Source organism: Macrobrachium rosenbergii, chromosome 11, assembly GCF_040412425.1.
Source record: "Macrobrachium rosenbergii isolate ZJJX-2024 chromosome 11, ASM4041242v1, whole genome shotgun sequence".
Taxonomy (NCBI): Eukaryota; Metazoa; Arthropoda; class Malacostraca; order Decapoda; family Palaemonidae; genus Macrobrachium; species Macrobrachium rosenbergii.
In genome coordinates, this window is record NC_089751.1 from 22,267,135 (window position 1) to 22,274,634 (window position 7,500).

General features: G+C 34.8%; 1 long non-coding RNA gene across 1 annotated transcript in view; it reads right to left on the reverse strand.

Moving 5' to 3' along the window:
* LOC136843571 (uncharacterized) overlaps window positions 1-7,500 on the reverse strand; it is a 436,472-nt gene that overhangs the window by 392,954 nt on the left and 36,018 nt on the right. The gene's annotated exons all lie outside the window — the stretch shown is intronic.

A 7,500-nucleotide genomic window follows, 5' to 3' on the forward strand; every position in this document is an offset into this window, starting at 1 on the left:
TGATCTTGTGTTTACCATTAAATCTAAGAACTGTAATTAACTACGTGGCTTCTAGTAACGAATGGGTCTTCTCTGCCATGGAACGGTAACTTCATGGATAAGTGTCTGCTTTCAAGTAAACATATAAATTACACGTGTGCCATATACAACCCGCATTATACATGTAAAAAAGTCAATATCAGTGCATGAGTATGTGGATTTATTCAAGCAAAGTACATGAACACACTGCTCTAGCATTCAGATTTTTTACCCGCGGGTGTCTTCGCTATATGATATTAATTATCTATTAGATGCTTCAACTTACGCATCGGTATCTTTTATTGCAATTTGCCATTCAATTTAAATTTTTCAGCAATGTGAAAATGATAGTAGAAAACGTGATTTATTACTTCTAGGCAAAGGAAACTAATATTCACTATACTCAATGCTTTAGTTCGGGCCTGGTAACGTCGAATAATGAACTATACCTACATTCATCCATACATATACAGTATGTATACAACACATACTTACAAACATCATTATATATATATATATATATATATATATACACATATATACATTATACATACATACATATACGTAATCATACACATTTCCCATTAGAAGGGACACCACAATGGGTTACCATTCCAACTTCCAAGAAATATTTTGGAATGAAACAGGTGCCCTCTTACCTTCTCTGCCCCAGCTGTGACCCACTACGCTAGATTAGCTACCAGGTACAAGATTTCCTCCATACGACAACAGCGGCGCAGTGTATTTTAACAGAAGTTGCCATAACTCTTTGCCTTGCTCAGGAAATCGAAATTGGGTTATCATAATGGGGAAACAAGCGCCATAACCACGACCACTCTCTCATTACACACATACAGACAGACACACACACACATATATATATATATATATATATATATATATATATATATATATATATATATATATACATACTATATATATAAATTGGTGTCTGAGGCTTATAACATTAAAAAATTGCAATATATAAAATATATAAATAGCAGTAACAAATATAGCTTATAATTATGAACCACTAATTACAATATTACCAAAATGTCATTAAAGGAACAAGCTTCTTTTGCGAGATTAAAGTTTTAAAACTGAGTTCGACTAAGCTGTGGACAATCACTTTCTTAAAAAAAAAAATCTCATTTACCTTCGTTTACACTTTCGCAAAATGTCAGTTGAAGACCCCGAGTTCCCATCATGATGAAATAAAGAAAATGAACATTTAATTGCCAATTCTCATTATTGAAAGCATGCAAATATTACATAAAGCGAAATTTAAAAACGAATGGAATCCTTTTCCATGCCAAATTTACTTTTGGTTGCTGTTGGGGTAGAGGGGGAGAGGAAGTGTATGGTAAATCTCTGCTCCCCCCAACCCCCAAATAACAGTCTCGGGGTGTTAATTCTTTCCTTCTCTAAAAATTACACTTTTTCTCATTTCGAAAAATATAAAATTTTCCCCTTTCTTAATTGAAATTATTTCTACATTATAAAAATACATCAATTTACAAAGCAATTACATCAAATTATGTACTTTAAAACTTCTCTCAATTTAGTACACAGGAAATGTGACTGCGTAACTAAACAACTTTACTTTTTTTCAATGAAAAAATTAACGATGTTAACATTTATGGGTTATACCGTTTTTAAGCTAGTTAAAAAGTTATAACAATTTTCATAACCTAATCACTACAGTAAACAATGACAGACACACTAAAAGAGCCCGATATCTAATACATATGTAGATTCTTTTTATAACAATCTTTGTAATTATGATATATGGGAAAAATACGCCCTAAATGAAATGCCTTGCATTGATCAACGTTGAGCTATTGCATGATTCAATCAAAAGTCAAAAGCGCAATCTGCGCACTCAAGTGATATTCTAATAAAACGGAACAATGGCCACAATTGCAGCGTCGTGTTTGCGCCACGGACGCAATTGCGAAGTCCTGTTTGCGAAATGAACTTAACGGCCGGAGTGTGTTTGAGCAATGGAACGCAAACACTAGTAACGCATCCAATACAAAATTTAATTATTGCGCTTTTTCTCGTTCGTGTTTAAAATACAAACATCTTTCTATGGTAGTCTCTTTAAGAGGTATACAGAACGAGTGTTATGTAATTCAAGGCCACGATCGAACAACTCATCCATTATATAAAGCAAGAGTTAGGAAATACATTGCACGCCGCCAATCTCAATATTTCACTCTTTTCAAAAAATGTAAGGTTAATCCCGGACAATAAAGACTTGAAGTGCAAACTCTCTCTCTCTCTCTCTCTCTCTCTCTCTCTCTCTCTCATATATATATATATATATATATATATATATATATATATATATATATATAATGTATGTACCCAATTAAATTAGCGTTTTAAGAGAATTCAATGTTCATGGGTTATTTGTAACTAAATATCTCAATGTATAACAAAGCCATGTGTGAAACTGACAAATTATCATATATATATATATATATATATATATATATATATATATATATATATATATATATATATATATATATATATATATACATACATACATACATACTACCTGACCAACCCGGCACTGCTCGGGAGAACTTTGAAGAAGTCAGAAAAACTTTCATGCATCCCCTCTGAAGTGTTTTGTCATGTAAAGTATGTGAACTGTCATTGAAAATATTTTTCTTTCCTGTGATTAATAATTCTGTCTTGAATTCATTACTTTAAATAAAAATTATATATACATATATCCGGGCACTTATCTGATTAAAATGGTGAGAGAGAGAGAGAGAGAGAGAGAGAGAGAGAGAGAGAGAGAGAGAGAGAGAGAATGATTGACTTGCAGTGGCAAATATTCTTGGGTTTTTCCTATTATAACTTGATGTTTAACATCATTCATTAAGGGAATCTATAAATGAGAGAGAGAGAGAGAGAGACATTGCAAGCATGAATTTGCTTGCAACAGTTAAAACCTCATAGATAGATTCCGCTCCAGATTGTTAGAGTGATGCCTTGAGAGAGAGAGAGAGAGAGAGAGAGAGAGAGAGAGAGAGAGAGTTTGGTGAAGGTGGTTGTGCGATGTTGAAGTTGGTGTGCGTGGTGGTGATATTGCCAAACTAACCGATATTTAATTTCAGACCTCATTTAAACCAAACTTTATAATGAAGTACGTCACCATAACGTCACAAAGCAGCGAATTCCGAAGGTAATAATGAAGAAGATACGAACAAATTAATGAGGAAATTCGCAGATGAATGAATTAAAAAATTAAAGGAAATACCGTATCTGTTGCATGTCAGGCTTAGTCAGCAGCTACTGCGCATGGGCAGATGGGTAAGTTGTTCTTGGCTGCAGAAAGCAAATCTCTCCTTATAGAAATTACCGACATATGTTTTCTATGCTGATTTTATCGAGGTAATTAACACTTACATTAATAATTATCATAAATTATTATTAAAATTCACGTAAACTCTGACAAAAACCTGATGTTATAGGGGATTTATTGTTGCAGGTTAATCATACATCTGATAATGCCTAGAAGAAAAAACCAGGATTGCTCAGGCAAAAATTTACCATTAACCCATAAAGCACGTGAAGGAAAACCTCACAGAATTGGTAAAAACGAAAATTTATTTTAAATTGCCTGTGTTTGACGTCTGTCACGGGGGTTGGAGTTTGATTTTGAGGTACAACCTTCCTGGGGTCACACAGGGGCCACATGCCAAATTTTGTCTGTTTCTGTCAAGTGGTTCGGATTTCTATAGAGTCCAAACATACAAACATGAACTTATATATATATATATATATATATATATATATATATATATATATATATATATAGAGAGAGAGAGAGAGAGAGAGAGAGAGAGAGAGAGAGAGAGAGAGAGCTATGCATTACAAAACTGTAATCAGGTATCGTTGAACAGATGTCTTCATTTCGCGTCAAGATACTATACAGTGCCTCATTTTGGCAGGAATTTATTTCAAATTATTTCTTCTCTCACTTGATAACTGAACGGATAATGTTACTGGCGATTACATATCAAGCAAAAAGCAAGAGCAATATTTCAATAAAAGAACAAAAACAACGACGGTCTTCACGGGTGAGTAAAGTTCAAGATCTCGAAGGATCTTATTTACATTTCGTATGTTTATATTTAGAATAGTGTCAGTAATATCAAGTACATAACATGTAAAAAAATGCGCCGAAGTTTCTGTACAGCATATGATGATGTATGAAACTTTCAGCCATGGCCCATGAAATCCTTAGCTGTGCCCGTGAAACTTAGCCACGTCCGATGGTGGCCTCAACCACAGCCCATGAACTCTTAGCAGTGGTCCACGAAACTCAGCAACGGTCTGGTGGTGGCTTGTGTTGTCAGTACCTATAGCGGTGCCAGACGTATGATTATGGCTAACTTTAATCTTAAATAAAAATAAAAACTACTTAGGCTAGAAGGCTGCTATTTGATACGTTTGATGACTGGAGGGTGGATGATCAACATACCAATTTCCAGCCCTCCAGCCTCAGTAATTTTTATAGCCCTTTGTTGGCCGAGTTGGTTGAGCTTCAGACCGTCATTCGATGGGCCGGAGTTCGATTCCCGCCGCCGGCTGATGAAGAGTTAGAGGAATTTATTTCTGGTGATAGAAATTCATTTCTCGCTATAATGTGGTTCGGATTCCACAATAAGCTGTAGGTCCCGTTGCTATGTAACCAATTGGTTCTTAGCCACGTAAAATAAGTGTAATCCTTCGGGCCAGCCCTAGGAGAGCTGTTAATCAGCTCAGTGGTCTGGTAAAACTAAGCTATACTTACTTAAGATCTGAGGGCGGAGAGAAAAAGTGCGGACAGACAGACAAAACCATCTCAATAGTTTTCTTTCACAGAAAACTAAAAAGCATTTTGGGGAATCCGTTTTTCACTACTGAATTTACCAGCGATACAAATAGTGCTACAGGTCCCGTTCACAGGGAGTGGGTGAAAACAGAAGTACCTCTAAATAGTGTTAGGCGAACTATAAGAGGGGACAAGTCAAGGACAGGGGAAACAGGGTAAGTGAAGGAGGGCATCCTCCATAATGCAATTTCGATCTCTATGGCAACACTAAGTTTCTCTCTCCCACGACACCAAAGTGAATTAACTGCCCGATCGTTACTTTCAGACAACCATTCCTTAGCAAAAAGTAGTCACTTTTACATTACCCATTAATAATAATAATAATAATAATAATAATAATAATAATAATAATAATAATAATAATAATAATAATAATAATAATAATAATAATAATAATATGAGGAAATCCATAATAGAGTCAATGTAAATATGTATTAAAAATACGTACAAAACGAGACCCTATGGGTAGAACTTGCTCAATACTCCTTGAGAAGAAGAATCGAGCAGATTCTCGAAAGCTCTCGTTTGTATATATTTTTAATAAATATTTACACTGACAACATTGTGGATTTCTTCACCATTTTAGCTGCTTATGCAATTATGAGATTTTTATAAATAATAATAATAATAATAATAATAATAATAATAATAATAATAATAATACTCTGTGGTAATGAAACCGGACAAGCAATGCTTACCAAACCAAGTAAGGTGACTTGAATGGTGGTAAGTCCAGTTTCTAAAAGGAGGAAAGCTAAACGACTCAAAAAATACAAATGTATACAGCGAATCTTCCATTTCGTAAGTGAATGGTAAGAGGCCGGACTGGTAAGAGAATACTAAGATGACCGAACTGATCCAACCGGTTGTCTCTAGAGTTCACGACTTCCACACAGCATTGAAGTGATGGCAAAATGTTGAAATACACAGAAAAGCCGAGCAATACCATAGTAATTTTATTGTATGTGCTTGGTTTATTGGATTCAGTATCAACAAAATTATGCTCAGTACAACTACGATAACCGTTTAAGAATTAGGAGGTATATAAACGGAATAAACTTACAACCGACTAAGCAAAACATTCCTTACAGCTAATAGTTTTAAAAACTACTTCGACCGAGACTTCTGTTACTCTGACTTTCCCCAAAATCCTGCAAGTTTTAAAAAGAAACAGACATTCTGTACACAATGCTTTTAATTTCAAATATAGTTAGTCTAGCAACAATAAGATTCCTCTCTCTCCTGAATAGACAAACGGCCTTTACGGTCTTAAACTGTGCCTTCTTCAATCTGCGTGGCAACGATATGTTTGCTGGACAAACACGAATTTGGGATGCACAATCAGCCGTATGCAGACATGGCGTCGGCATGAGATTTTAAACTCCTTTGCCGAAAAAGATTTCATTCTAAACACGACTGCTTTTTTCCCAGTTTACAAACATGGATGTTAATTACCAGTACTTTCGAAAAATAAAATGAAATCTTCATACTTAAAATTCTTACTTAGTTTACATGATTTCCACGCACTTTATTTTTCATATTTGCACTACAAATGCCAATCGCGTTTCAAAAGAAAAGAAAAGACCGAGAGGTCAAAAAGGTTCATCTGATTCGACAGGGTAAATGAATTCGGAGTCATAACCTGTTTATCTTCTTCCTTTTGTTTCCTCTTTTAGATATGGTCAAACAGACACCATTCTCATCGGGCTCCGCATAAACCACTATAAATCAGTTATATTCTTATATCAAGATGAAGCGCAGACCACACCTACAAAACACACTGATCGTGCAAAGATCCAAATATCCTAAACGCTTTGCAAAGTCAAGTTTCTTCCCCGCAGCGACCACCTCCACTTATCCCTCCCTCCCCCACCCCCAAAGGGAAAAGATGACAAGTCTTACAAAAGCAAACAATTTACAGCATCTCAGTGATACCTAAACTAGACAGTTTGGACGCGCTCTTCAGCCGCCCAGCATTTCTACCAACCTGCAACAGCATTCTGAGCTGCTTTCACCACGCCGCCGGCGATGTGGTGTGAAAGAAGCATGTTCAGCATTAATAATTTTCCCTCGCTAGTTTCATATGGGCAGCCTCTCTCTCTCTCTCATTCCCTCTCTCTCTCTCTCTCTCTCTCTCTCTCTCTCTCTCTCTCTCTCTCTCTCTCCGACTTTCAAGAAAGAAAGCTACGTCTTTCTAACAAAATTTCAGAGAAGTATCACTTTAAAACCCTTTCAGATACTATGAAATTTTGAACATAATAAAAAGAACAACTTTACTACCCAATGCTTGCTGTCAAAAGGTTTCTTCATTATAAAAAAAAAAGACTCTTCGTGTAAAAATCAAAAATAATTTTCAAAAAGATAAGACTTAAGTCATAAAAAAAAAATATATATATATATATATATATATATATATATATATATATATATATACTGTATATATATATATATAATTATTTACACATACTATACCTTATTATACAAGTACTAAACAATTGAAGTATACAAAAGCATCAGTACGATATGTAAATGTAATAATACATACGTGTATGTATGTATTTGTATATGTAGGCTATATGTATATG